The sequence below is a fragment of the Stegodyphus dumicola genome, chromosome 1, assembly GCF_044657685.1.
Source record: "Stegodyphus dumicola isolate Sdum_Otavi_A_Nest chromosome 1, ASM4465768v1".
In the NCBI taxonomy this organism is placed as follows: Eukaryota; Metazoa; Arthropoda; class Arachnida; order Araneae; family Eresidae; genus Stegodyphus; species Stegodyphus dumicola.
In genome coordinates, this window is record NC_140768.1 from 248,280,048 (window position 1) to 248,295,310 (window position 15,263).

Sequence of the window (15,263 nt, forward strand, 5' to 3'; positions counted from 1 at the left end):
ATTTTAACAAGATGAATAAAGCGACAGATATGTTCAAATATTTACTGACTAGATTAAGAACATGATGCAAGTTTAAAACTAGAAACATACTTACGTTATGTTTTTTACCTTTCGTTTAGAGCTTTCGCAACACATTTGGAAGTACTATAAGGTATAATAGAATATTTCACCACACAAAAGTTTCCTAGGAATATTAGGGGCGGTATATTTCGGAAATATTTCCTGAAGCTATCTTTGATTTCATAAACACAGCTTGCATATGTACATATATTCATAAAAATTAAAAAGGATAATCAAAGGTTTTAAGCAAAATAACAAGCAACTGAAATTGTAGATTCACTTCATTGAAACTGATATAAAAAAGCATAATATTTGAAATTACTAGTTAGATTACATTAAAAATACTTCATTAGATGAACACTGCGGGGGGAAAAAGACAGTTCCTATGTCTCCCTTTCTACAGGGCTGATTAACGAAATTCATCTTGCGTTTTTCGTGTCTCGAAAGTGCCACTTATATAGCATTGTTTTAATATAGGTATTTTGACACAAAATCGGACTTTTTCTGAAATAACATACCAATTCTTTTTTCATATTTCAATTCAACGACTCAAATTATGCCAAACTACCAAGTTTTGTAAAAATCGCACGAGTAGTTTTTAAAAAATTAGCTCTCAAAATTTTACTTCTCTAATGTTAACTGAGTTTGGTATATATCTATTAATCTCTCTTATTTATTTAACTTATTTGATACTTCTTTTCACTTTTCGAAATTCAGGCTCCTTCCAAATAAAATTAACCCATTTTTTATGATTTATTTTTTAAATTTGTATTTTTAAATAATTTTTATAAAATTTTCAAAAAACATTTTGAATTATAATCTATAAAATTTTTACCATCATCTTAAAGTAGACGGATTTCTTAGCATACCTGCAAAAAATTACAGTTTTTTGTTCAAAATGTCCGAAGATATACGTGAATTTAAATATTGGCGCATTTTGAAATTTGACATATTTGTTGAAAGCGATAAAACATCAAATATCGTTTATACAATTAAGATGCAATAACACGCCGAACAAATATTAATTTAGAAGTCAAACAACAAAAAACAGAGTTATATTTTCAAATTTTCACAGGACTATTTTCGATGGTTTTACCGACAGCTGCAGAAGCGCATTTGCAGGTAAGGATGATGGTTCAATAAAACCATCTAAACTAGTCCTGTTGTTTGACTTCTAAATTAATGGTTTAGACACTTTGCTAAAATTATTTGAAAGTAGGAACGATGTGACTTTTTTCCTCTCATGCATAATGTAAAACGGTAGGAACGAGACAAACTGAAAAATTTGCGCCAAAATAAGTTTTTGAATTTCTCTGTAAATTTCACACCAAATTTTACAAAATTTAATATCTAGGCATAATTTGAATCGAGAATCAAAACATGGAAAAAAAGTGGTATTATTTACAAAAAGTCCGATTTTGTGTCAAAATAATTGTGTTAGAACAATGCTATATATAATATATCCTAAGTCAGGCTTTCGAGATATGAAAAACGCAATTTTAATTTTGTCAATCGGCTCAACAGAAATTGAGTTATAGAACTGTCCCTTTTTTTTCGCAGTGTACAATGAACACGTGGATGTCTGTAAGAAAGCTTCATACTGATTATACTGTGTGCCGATCTTATTAAAAACTGATAAATTATATCGGGTATATTTCTTTCTTTTGATGTCATGCCACATGCTTTGATAATGAGCCGACGAATGTTGAAAATTCAGGGAAATGTTTCGTCTGTCAGACAAATTAACTTACAACCGTCAAACTTTGCAGGACTATAATGGATCTTATTAACAGAATCTCCCGATGTGCTCAAGAAATGAAACATAACTCCCCCTTTTCAATTACCTAACTTCAAATATATAAATAGAGCGAAATGAAAGAAACTGCTAATAATATAGTTGTGCCAGTCTTGTGCGCGCCGTTCTCTGAAAATGAAAGATATTTCAAGATGCCATTTAGTTTCATTTAAAAAATTTCAAGTTCAATGATAAACTGGTGTAACAAATATGCGGATAATAATTCCGACTGTTGCAATTTTACATGCATCCTTCTCACATAATGCTGAATATCATAAATTTCCCGTCAACAATGCACATAATCTGGTAAATATCTCTCTTCAAATTCTATTTTGAACTTCAAAGAAAGTCTTTTAGATAACGTTACTAAAAATGGATAATACTGAGACTTAAGATAAGACAAATATTAAGACTTTGGACCATGTTCTGTTGAACTTTAAACCTCTTTGTTTTAATTTCTGTACATTAGTTAGTTTTAATGGGGAACTCAGAATCTGTTAGATTAAGATTAAATATGCAAATAATGCGTTTTGTAAATTGTTCTTACTAATGTACACAATTATTCAATGACATTTTATGCTATGACATTATACCAGGCTTTAAAATATCAGTTCGAAATGGCTACCATAAACCTTATAAGAAATTAAATATTAATGAAAGCATTTACAAATTATTGAAGAAAATTCCTCTTTTACTAACAATGTAGAGTCATTAGGTTATTTTCAGCAGGATATGTGAAAAATGAGCAATGCCCTCGCAGGGACACGACCCTGGACCTCTCGAATACGCGCCGAGTGTGCCACCGTTACACTACAAAGGCATGCAGAAAGGGGGGAGAATATATCTTATAAACAGATGAAGAAATACTGCTCTGAAATAAAATATTTAATACTAAGTATGATTACTTAAAAATATATTTAAAAATTAAAGTACTGTAAATTAAACACATAAGAATTAAATACAAAGTTCCGAAGCAAAGTAATATGACTAGAAAGCAAAATGCAATGTCTAGAATTTCATTAGGATATATTAGTCTTATTTATAATCTGACATATAAAAATACTTAACTTACTAAAAGGTATTCATAGCAATCTTATATTTTTTGAGAATAAAACTTTTAGTTATTACCCAAATGGAAATTTCGGAAAGAATAATATTTGCTTTGTGAATTGTAAAACACAAAATGGTAGGGAAAGTTAATTGTAAAAAACCTGAGTTATATTTTCCCTTCATTTTTCTGCATTTCTTTTAAAAAATAAATTACTTACCATAGCGTTAAGTGCCGTAATGTTAACAAGAACTAATAGCAGACAATATTATGACACATTTTATAGTTTCGCTCAGGGAAGAAAAAACTTAAAATTAATCGACTACGCTCTTAGAAACACGAAATATAAAGAGTAATATGTAACTTAAAATTTTATCTCTCTAAATACGGAAAATAGTAATGTGTAATATATAGATAAAAATGCTAAAAACTTAGATAGATAAAAAAGATAAAACCTTTCCCTTAAAATGTATCAGTATGTTTTCTTATTTCATTAACTGGATAACATTATAACTCTTATTTAATCTGATTACATTTATACATTACCTTGGAAAATCTATAAAGATAAAACTTTAAATGATATTTATTTATATGGTATATTCTTTGGGTTTACTTTTTATCACGTTATATTCGTTTCGTATCAATCAAATAAAATGAGAAATAAAATAAAAATCGTATAAAAAGAAAGAAAGGAAGAAAATTTGAAATGATTCAGATTTTAATGTCGCACTAGGGATATTGTGTTGAGGTACTTCATGCTCTCTCTGAGTATTCTATGTTACCCAATCTGCTCTTGGATTCAATCTTGCTAATGTAATTCTTTTTTTGTGCTTTTAGCTTTTTTATTATGCATCGCATTCTTTATACTTACACCACGTATAATTCAACAGCGAAGTTGCAAAATTTTTAAACGCAGGATAGAATAATATGTTCAGAATTCCCGATACATTTTTCAATTCTTTTTTCAGTGTCTTCTCAGTACATTGTACCATTGTTTATTTTTCTTAGTAAGATGGATTAAAATACTTTTTTTTTCCGTTTTACTTATTACTGGTTTCGCACGTTTTACATTATTTATTAAATATCACATTCTTCGTAATTAATCCACACGAAATTCGGAAAAATCACTATATATTTAAAACCAGCATAATATATCCCGAAAGAGTGTTAAGCATTGTCTTTAAAATCCAGTCGCTTACGTTGCCAGCCGCCTAAAATAGTTATCATAAAAAATACATTATGATTTTGATGCATGAAGCAAGTGCCATTTTATAAAAATATTTAATATCACTAATTAGACATCTTATGATTTTTAATGCATATTTATTTAAATCAATCATATTAAAAATGCACTCTTAATCATAATAATAATACACTCTTAGGAACTGTGTTTATTGTTTATACTTACTTTGTTTGTTACTTAATAACATTCCAGATTAAATCTGAAAATTAAATAACTTAGGTTTCACTGACTGACAAAAACCTGACGCGTGGAAGATAAAAGTTGTTTTATTTAGACGCATGGCTTTCAACAGAAGTTAGTTATTTAAAACTCGAAGAAAAATATTTTATATTTTTCAGTGACAACAATCTCGTGAGCTGGAGATAAAAATATTTTATTTCAAACAGTGTTGCTAATGCTCTTTCAAATCGCTGCCTTTGTTAATCAAAAATTCTTTAAATTTGTACAAGATATGAAATAAATAAAAACCAAATTCGAATATCAAAATTCAGGATTCGAGTTGCAAATGTTCGGGTGGAGGACTGCATATATTCAAAATTCGGTTGTTCTTATAATGTCGTCGTTTTTCCACAATGTGAGGAACATACACGCATACATACATATGGATTATTCATTATTTAATTACTTTAAAAATAATACATGGCGATATCATCTGCTGGTAACAATATAAAAAGTGATTCGAACAAAAATCACCGCTGATGCTAATAAAAATTTAGAAAAAATTAGTACAAAAAAAATCAGAAAGCTTTATCTACAACGCTCGAATCTGGTTCAGATTTTATATTACGCCTAAAGCGTCGTGTTTTTTTAACGTTTTGTGTGTTATCTTTATAAGGTATTTCTCCCGCCTTCTTAGCATGCCTTCGTGGTGTAGTGGGCAACACGCTCGGCGCATATTTGAGAGGCCCGGGGTTCGAGTTCCGGCGAAGGCGTTGCTCATTTTTTATCTCTCTTGCTTCAAAATAACTAATATCCCTACAGTGCCCCCCGAACAGAAAAAGGCGGTGGATGATGATTCTCCGCCACCAGGATTTGGCGATTGAATCCCCTAATCCCCAGTCGCCCTTTGGAAGGGGGAATACATAAGGTATTTCTCCGCCTTCTTAGCATGCCTTTGTGGAGTAGTGGTCAGCACGCTCGACGCGTATTCGAGAGGTCCGTGGTTCGAGTGCCGGGGAGGGCATTGATTATTTTTCATCTCCCTTGCTTCGAAATAATCTAATGTTTCTACACTTTTACTTATTAAATATCATGTTCTTCGCACGTAAACCACATAAAATTAAATTCAACAGCAATATCAAGCAATATTTAAAAACAACATATCTTTAAAATTTCCAATACACAGTCTAAAGCGCTTTAGATAAAAATGCTTTTATTCCATACAGTGTAATCATTGCTCGCTTTGAAATCGTTGAGTCTGTAACTCAAAATTCGTTAAAGTTTTACAACTTCCGCCATTTGTAACATAAATGCAATCTAGTTTTAGAACCTTTTTTCCGGAGATAGTCCTTCCTTTAAAACTCCTTTTCTAATAAACCGGATTTAAATAAATCGCAACAAGAAAAGAAATCTTTATTAAATGGCTCGAAACGAGAATTTATTCCACACTGAACACTATCAATAACTTTCATAGTTTGCTCTTTAGTACAGAAAATAATTTTATTTCGTTGAGAACTAGAAAAAGTTGAAATAGTCAAAATATAATCACATTTGAATGATTTAAATAAGGAATTCAGAAAATAATTTCATTGATTAAATATAAAAGGTATATGATATGCTATGCAAGTCTTAATATTACTAACAAACTATATAGATGAAGAATCGTTCTAATATAATAAATTGAACCCTATATAATATATAAACTCACCAAGGAAACATTTATTTTTACAAAATACTTCTGCATTTACTGGCAGATACGGAAATTGCAACGCTAATGCAAAATTTCATTTTGGAAATAGAATTCCATGCGTGATTAATTTTCCATTCTAACAAAAATTTAGCATTCTTTTACTTTCAGCAACCTAAAAGGCAGAAAAAATTGTAAAAAAAATACCGTTTTACTAAAACTGCCAAATATAGTAATATAGTTAGTACAAAATTGAGTAAAATCACCAGTCGCTTTTAAAAAATTTCATTAAGAAATTTTACGTTACAACTATGTCAACGCAAATTTTTTGTTTCAGCCGCAAAACAATACAAATTGCTTCATAATAAATGTTGAATGTATCAGCTATAGTTACTGAAAACTGACATTTTCTTCGAAGGTTGAGATTAAGAAACGTTTTTGCTAATTGGAATATCAAACGTTGCTTTTTTATGCATTAATCTTACGTAATTCCATAGTTGTGTCTCCATATTAAAAACTAGTATTTAATCATATTAAGCTTTTTAAATACACGTTAATTACGTACCTTTTAAGAGGTGTTGTTATATAATTTAGTTTCATGAGTCATACATCATGAAACTAAATATACAGGATCATAATACATCAGGGTATTTAAGTGCGAAAAGCATAAAACAGACGAAGGAATACTTAAAAACATAATCAAATTTATTTTTAGTTGGTTTATGGAAATAAAAATTACAGATTTGCATTTATTGGAATAATCTTTAAAATGAAATGTGGGAATTATAAAAGATTTCATTCCTAATGAAGTCAAAAATGATGCTAGGAAAGAAAAACTAAAAGTTTCTTGATTTCATTTACATAATTAATAATGTTAAACTAAATTTCTGGAAAACAGGATTAAAAATCATGTTAATTCTTTATGAAATTAAATTCCAATTGCAATTGTGAATAATAAAAACGGAAAGTGGGGAAATTTATTTACTTGAATTAACTTAATAAATTCTGAAATTTGGAAAACTGTTTTAAAAAGCTATTTGTTAATCTCATCAAAAAATTAATTTAAACGAATCCATAATATTTAAGAGCAAATTCAGGGCTAGCGAAAATTATGGATTCATTCATATCAATAAATTAACAAAATGGTGTTTGGAATATATAGATTAATTCAGAGTCGAATTCGAAAAAGAGAATTTTAATATAGAGAATTTGGAATCAATAATCTCGAATTTATTAAAATTAAGATGAAATTAAGAATTTTATGTAAACATTTCGAAGTCATGTATTGTTAAACTAACTAAAAGCAGAAATATGTTTTAACCTGTGATAAATGATACAGACTAAGCTATCTGTTATTACTGAGGTCTTTATTAATATAATATTTTCATTTTAAGGAGCGAACTCACATTTAAAATATCTCTTCCTATAAAATTATTATAAAGTCAGAAATTATGCTAGGTGTGAAGTGAAAATGAAACTTTAAGGGGAAAAAACACAAAATTCTGCTTATGTTCATATCCGATTCATTCCGATATGTTCATATCAGATATGAAAGCTCTAGAATATACAACTATAAACGAAAAATAATTCGATAAACACGTACCTGTGCACGCTTGTCTGTTTGTTTGTTGCATTATCTCTTCCTAAACGGCGGAGAGTTGAGTTTCGAGAGAAGTACCTCAGGATTCCAAAAATTCATACGAAGCTATTTCGACCATTCTCATCTTCGTACGGCTTTAATCAGCAGAGATATTAATTAAAAACTCTGAAAACACTAATTTTCGTCCTCTTTTTTTCCTAGGGGCAACGGTCTCGCACGCTGGAGATAAAAATCTGCTTTATTTTGAAAAGTGGATCCTCTGCTCGCTTATAAATCGTAGAGTTTCTCAATAAAATATTAAGTAACTCTTTAGTTTTACAAAATATGAAATAAAAATACCATTGCCAAATATTAAATATATGATTATTATATAATGTTCTGGGGACGAAGAAAGCACGCGATTTCATGTGACGTATTTGTACGTCGAAACGTTTTCGTTGACGTCAGCATTTTAAATAAATATCTGCTGTTGGCAACGTTTCCGTTTTCGATTAAGGTAATTGGCACGGTATGTTATTGCTACGTTAATTTTTTATTGATCTTGAGAAAAGTTATTATAGTACATTAAACTTAAATTATGAGCCATATGTATACGTATTAACTTGAAGTGTCCAAAGTATTTGTTCCCTGGTTTGGCAACAAAAACAGTATTTACGAATTGGCTGTTGCATGGAAAGAATGAACTTACTTTATTCATACTGAGATTTTTTAATCCTTTTCTTTCCAGGTGTACATAGAACACCTAAATGTTACTCTGATCACAGCTAGCAACTTTGTTACAGTGGATTAAATTAATAATTCCCTTTATTTTTCAGTTTTTTAGTACATAGAACTTAAAAATATTGCTTTGGCATTAGCCCGCTCATCTAGCGGCCTTGCCCGCTAGTTTATCATACATATATGTTATTTTCCTAATTGAAGAAAGCTACTTAATTTACTATCTTTTATGTTCAAATATAGCAGAAAGTAAAAAATCACAATTATGTCACTGCTTTATTATAAATTTAATCACCATCATCATCATTTATTTATTCCTTTGTTTAAAGTTTTTGCAGCACGAATTTGTGATAATTTTTAGTTTATAACTTTGATTGTTTCTACATTTCATTTTGATTTATAATAATCACGTGCATTATTGTTAAAAGGACAATTATTAAAAATATTTATATGATCAGATGAATTTGATTTTTTGTTTCGAAATGATTGTATTTGTTCTTATGACTAGGAATTTTATTTATCTAATAAATTAACAATTATAACAGATAATTAAGAATGCATGAGTCTCATCTGAATGAGGTATATTTCGGCAGTTAAAATTATGTTACAGGCATCTTTGTAATGACATATGCATCTGAAAATTTTGAGAATTCATTATGTTGGCTTAACCTAAAAATGATTAAGAATTATCGTACATGAAACTATCTATTTTTTTAATTAATCTGTAAGAGATAAATAAAAAAGTAAATAAAATTGTTCAGAAAGGAAGAAAATATGTTTACATTTACAAAACTAAGCACTACTTAAAAAAATATGCTAGATATTCATAAAAATATTCTGTTTCTAGAATAATGAACACTGCAGTTATTAAGGTTGCAATTTTATTTTGCAGATCCATTTTCTCAGTTGGACCTAAATGCCTATTCAGAACACAGTTTTATATGCATTTGGAAAAAAAAATCAACTCTTTTTTTTTTTTTTTTTTTTTCTTTTTTCTTTTTTGCCAGACGTTCCCTAATTTTTTCCCCATTTTTTTTACTAGCAGCTTATTTAATACAATTCCAGTCTTTCTAACTGGTATTCAGTATCCGGCAGCTTCGCTTAAAACTGAAACAGATGATTAAAAAAAATCTCGCAGCAGTCGCCGCCTTTATTTTAATTGAATCAGACTCTTTCTGGACTACTGCCAAATACGAAGCACATGGAAAAGCTACAAGCGGCCTTTTTCTGTTTACTTTTTAGTTTGTCTAGCGACATTTTTTTAACACTTGATTTTGCTTCATATATATATTTTTTTCATTATTTTTCGTGACAGAAAGATTAGGTCTGCCTGAAATTTTTCTAATAATTTTTTCGAATTATACTGTGACTGATGAGCTGTTGTCCATAACTGCTTTTGCCGAACAGCGAAGCAATTTTTTTCTGTCTGCGATAAACTTTCCTTTCGTTATGTTATTTTTTACGACATTTTTTGGAAATAATGTCGTAAACCGTTGGTCAAATCTGGGACTATTCTTTGGTTTTTTGCTGTCTATGGCCACAAATGTGTCATGTTGCGATGTCAACCAAAAAAATGCAGTTACAAATATGTCGAAAACGAAACAAAATGCTTTTTTTTTTAGTTCTTTTATGACACATTTGTTTGGTTTTACGCTCTTAAATTTGATATTCTGCTGCTAAAAAAATTGCGTTAATTTACTCCATCAATATAAATTGAAACCTCTCGTTGCGACCACCCACATACTTAAAGACGGCCATTTATGAAAATCACTGATATTGCTGCAAACATAAATAAGCAACAGTTTAAAAAATTATTCCTTATTTATTTCCGGGTGAGGCAACCACTTATCCAGAAATTAAACTGTCAGGAACTGTGATGGTCGACTTTGAAACCATTCTGTGTACTTATTTTACCAAAATTACTGTTAAGCATAATCTCATAGCAGAAAATGTTTAATGTAAAAAATAATTAAAGCATCTAACTATCCTTTTTACAATAACCATATTGATAAGAGAAGTTACTTCTAATCCAAAAGGGAGGGTTTAAACTTGGGTAAGATTTGTAAATGTATTAGCTTTTTGAGGTGGGGTACTTAGCATTCACTGAGTTGAAAATGGTTTCGAGAGGTTGGTTTTAGGGTAAGTTATTATGCGACTAGGCTGACATTAACATTCCTGATAACTAGGCTGTTCCTGATAAAAGTTACTTTAGTTCCTAAATTTCTGTTCATAAAAGTTGATGTAAAATTTTACAGTATCATGTTGTCATTACTTTTGCTAAATTTTAAGGGCAACTACATGTGCATGTGCATATGTTTTTTTCAAGAGGTACTTTTGAAAGGCTTAATTAGAGACTTAAGAAGAATAACAACTCAGAATTGTTAAAGTTACATTTTTTCTAATTAATAAAACGGATTCCACTTCAATAAACCTGTAAATTTACTAATTTTAATTGTAAAACGGAAAAAAGAATTTTATAAATGCTTCAGTTTCAAAAGCGGTACAATGCTAAAATAAAAAGATATCTAAAACAACAGCAATATAATTAGTTTTATTTGCAGAGTTTGCGCAAATCTTTCTCATATTTGATATAATTTTGCGAAAGAAGATTCTTTATGAAAATGCCAGACGCTGAAAAAGTTTAATTTTTTAAAATGTTAGAAATTAATCGTTTTTAAATTCAGACGTCCTTCTGTGATACAGACTTAAAAATATAAAAGTGCTCAAAAAAAGGATTGTGAAGTAAATCAAAAGGACAAGTTCAAAGTTTTATCTCATTAAAAACTACTTAAGGAATATAAATATTACCGAAACTGCTTTTGAAATCGATTGAAAGGCAAAAAAAAAAATCGATCCAATTAAAGAAATATTTGCAACTTTTTTATGTTAATTAACCGATTATTATGATTTGAGACTTTACTTTAACTTCTTCTTTCCATAGTTCTCACTAGAACGCAAATTAGCTGTGTATTTATGCCGATGGTTTGAATGTTTTAGAGTTTCTGGCAGCCTCTCCTTACAGTTATGTACCAGTTTTGCAGTCCAAAGTTTTATTCCGGCTTTACTCATTTTGCTTGCCGACTTTTAAGAGCGGGCCACTAATTATTGGAGTAAATTATTTTGTGTGCTGTCTGAGACTACGTTACCTTAATATGAATGTAACTTGAATTTAACATGTTATTTTAAATACCCGTTCAGCTGTAACACAAGTAGTGCTTCCTGTTAATTTAAAGCTTTAAATAAAAATGTCATTTTAAGCTTCTTATAATTTCGTCCTCGCTTCAGATTGAAGCGATAACTCACATTTACCAGTTGAAGTAATGTTTCTTTCCAATTAAAAAAGTTTTTGTATTCATTATAATGTTCAAATTATATTTTATATAATTATTATCATTTATAATGTTAATTCAATTTATAAAAGATTTCATTAAATCTCGTTACGAAATACTTTTTTTTTCAAACTGTATATATATATTTTTTACAGTTTGTTAAAGTACACAATGTTAAAATGCACAATTTTTTTAAAATGCACAATATATTTTAAGGCTCAGAATTCACTAAGTGAATGCATCTCATTTTAAGAAAGATAAGACAATTACTAATGCAAATATGAAATAGTGATCTAGCTGTTAAGAAATTCTGGAAGATTCTAAGATAATAATAATCTTCCTATTTACATTCTAATAACTCGTTTCAATAGTATTGCTAAGCATTTCCATTTAAAAACATCTTTAAAATTCCAGGATTTTAGCATCTTTAAAATTCTATCTTTTATTCTCAGCATATTTGAATATCACTCTTGTAATTATTAAAATTATTAAAGATATATTTTAATCAAAAATATCTCACAAAAGCAAATTTCAATATTACTGTTGAGAATTTGTCGCCACAATCAAAAAAATGTTTTTAAGAATGATAAATACTCAAGTCATAATTCAAAACTATTTGTTGCATGTATAAACACGCAAAATAAATATATTTTTTATAGCATCGCTTATTATCCAACATATTACATGCAATTACTCGTCTGAATATATGAAATCAAACGTGTTTTGACAGAAAATTTAACTTTATTTTCACTATGTAATTACCACGTCTATCGTTTCTGTTGCCATAGTACTGATGATATCATTTTTACTTCCTTGTACGAAATAAAGGAAGTATTGTAATCGCGAAAACTTTTGGGTATAAAATTTCAAAGCAAATACCCATTTTCTAGCTGTCGAATCTATTTGAATGCTATTTTTGCATTACATCTGTACGAGCAGACAGAATAAAGGACCCTTTTTCCCAAAACGGATGGTAAAATGTCTTTAAAATGGATTCAGATGAGATTTTTTTCGTGACATCTTTACATATGTATACATTTTACATAACGCAAAAAGGGGTAGTTTCAAAGCGTTGAAAATTTGTACATGCTACTGCTATAACATGTAGTTGTGCTCCTCTCATTTTGGTTGCAATTGGCAGCACCAAACATATGTAATTTATACACACACACACACACACACATATATATATACCTACCCACTCTGATACCCGAGTTAGTGCGCTCACTTTTTTATTTTCATATGTTGGTAAATTGCGCAGTTTTTGCTTTAAAACTGGTTGAATTCGGTTGTTCTTAGCTTCGGTTAAGGTTTTATGCCTTTATACTTTCTGGGTGCAACAGTTGCAGAATTGTGCACACTTTAAAAGTTGTTTAAGTGTTACTAAGCCTAATGAAGTTGATATTTGTTAAATTTTTAACTTTTAGTAGAATAATCAATTAAGTCCGTTTTTGCCCTAAATTCAGTGTCCTTTTGACTAGTGGTACCAAAAGTAAACTTTCAGTTTTGTCCACCGAAAAATCTCTCTTCTTCGCTGGCTGAGCTGCTTGAGTTTGAGTAGAAACTGTAATTTTAACTGTAAGATGTTTTTAAGCTGTTTTTAACTGCATTTGATGTTTTATGCTTTTCTGCATTTTACAATTTTTAATGAAGATCTTTGAGATTTTATGTGTTTTTGCTTTGCCTCGAAGTGAGAACTGAAATAATTGAATGAGAACTGTGTCTCTAATGAAATTCGGGGAAACATGTTTAAATGAAATGCAGTAAAACATGCGTATAATTTAACAGATTCTAACACAAAATTCGTATAATTTAACAAATTAACATCAGACTTTTTATTCGTAAAATGACTGTACGAAATCTTTACTTGTCTTTCACGGACCGTGTAATATTTTGAATACCATTAAACACGTTTATCAATTATTATTATTCCTCAGATATACGACAAAACAAAGTACATATACTTAATTTTATCTCAAAGTGTCACATTAATATTATTTATTTATCTTTCTTAAAGAACATTTTCAAACGTTCAAGCTGGTACATGTGAATATCTCTCATGGAAACATTTTTTATTTGCAGTCAAATAATTTACAAGACTCTGACTAAATACTAAACTATTTCACATGCAAAGCAGTCTTATGTTGGAGTCAGAAAGAGTCGGTTCCTTATTATAGAACATAATTCTTCAAGTAGAAAAAGAAAACGAAAATCAAATAGCTCTCACAATAAATTTTTATACTGTAATGGATTTTGTATTCGCAATAATTACAGCATATGTAGAAAATTATGGGGTTTATTCCTGCATTAAGCAATCGAAAACATCGAAACATTGTTCACGTTTTTAATATGCCCGCTGACCTAACACAAATAATGAATCCCGAAGAAATCAGAAAAAAAGCAGCGATGACATATGATCTGTGTTCTGTATTTCCCCATTTACTAGCGTATTAATTATATTCTTTCAATAGCTTGTTAGTGTTACTGAAAACATGCTCCCAGCTAAATTCATTAAGAAACAAAGACATTATAAAACTACAACGAAAACGTAAATATATGAAAAAAGGCATTATTGACTAATTAAAAATTCTTTAATGAGTACGCAACTCTAAATAAGGAAAAAGAAAAGGATTTGTTTTTTCCCCGGGAAAAAATAATGATTGTGCTAATTAAATTGACGAGTTCCTTTTAAAAGCTGAGTTTATTCAGAATCCTTTTGGTTTTTTTTTTCCTGTAATGCGTTTTTTCCCCTTTCGTTTGCTTCTTTTTTTATAAGTGTCTGGTGTGTTTGCTAACTTGATGAAATCAGTTACATAGTAATATTTGCTAGAGAAATTTGTTTGTTGAATAAATGGGAAATTTCTTCTGGAACATTTTTTTTGGGGGGGGGTTAACTTTCAAAACTGTAAGTTTTCCTCAATATTCTTTTGTACGAAAGGTAAGAATTTCGTTTCAGACAGTAAATATTTGAGCATTTTTAAATTCATACTCGTTCTAAATAATAGAAAATAGTTATATGCAATAAGAAGCACAGGGGAAACTATAAGACTAGGCTACGTTTATATTTAAAATTTGAAACGGTTAGTAATTCTAAACTAATTCGTATGCCGTATTAAAATTTGAAAGGAATTTAATAGCAGGATTTTACTTAATCTAAATTATCTGATTTCTGATGTGAATGTTTTCCGTTTTTACTACTAGCATTATTTTGTTGGTAAAAATAATCATTTTACCTTTCTCGGCAGTCTATAAACTCAATTAACATTTTTAATTTAACTCTACTAATATAATATACAGACTACGTTCAAAACAATAAATTAGAAATAAGAATTATTTTTATAATTTTTAAATAAAAGGGGGAAATTTGCAAGAGATAATTTCAGACAGTAATTATTTATACATTTTGAAATGCACACGCTTTCTAAATCAAGAACTTTAAGAATAAATTATTTGTAGTTATATATTTAAAAGGGAAAAATAAATAAAAGTACAAAAGTCTGAAATTATTTAAATGTAAACGTCGTTCCAGAGGATATGTTAAGGATTCTACGCTCTCGCTGAGCTCGCTGATGACCAAATCTGCTCTTGGACTCACACCTGCTAACACAATCTTTTTTTTATTTTA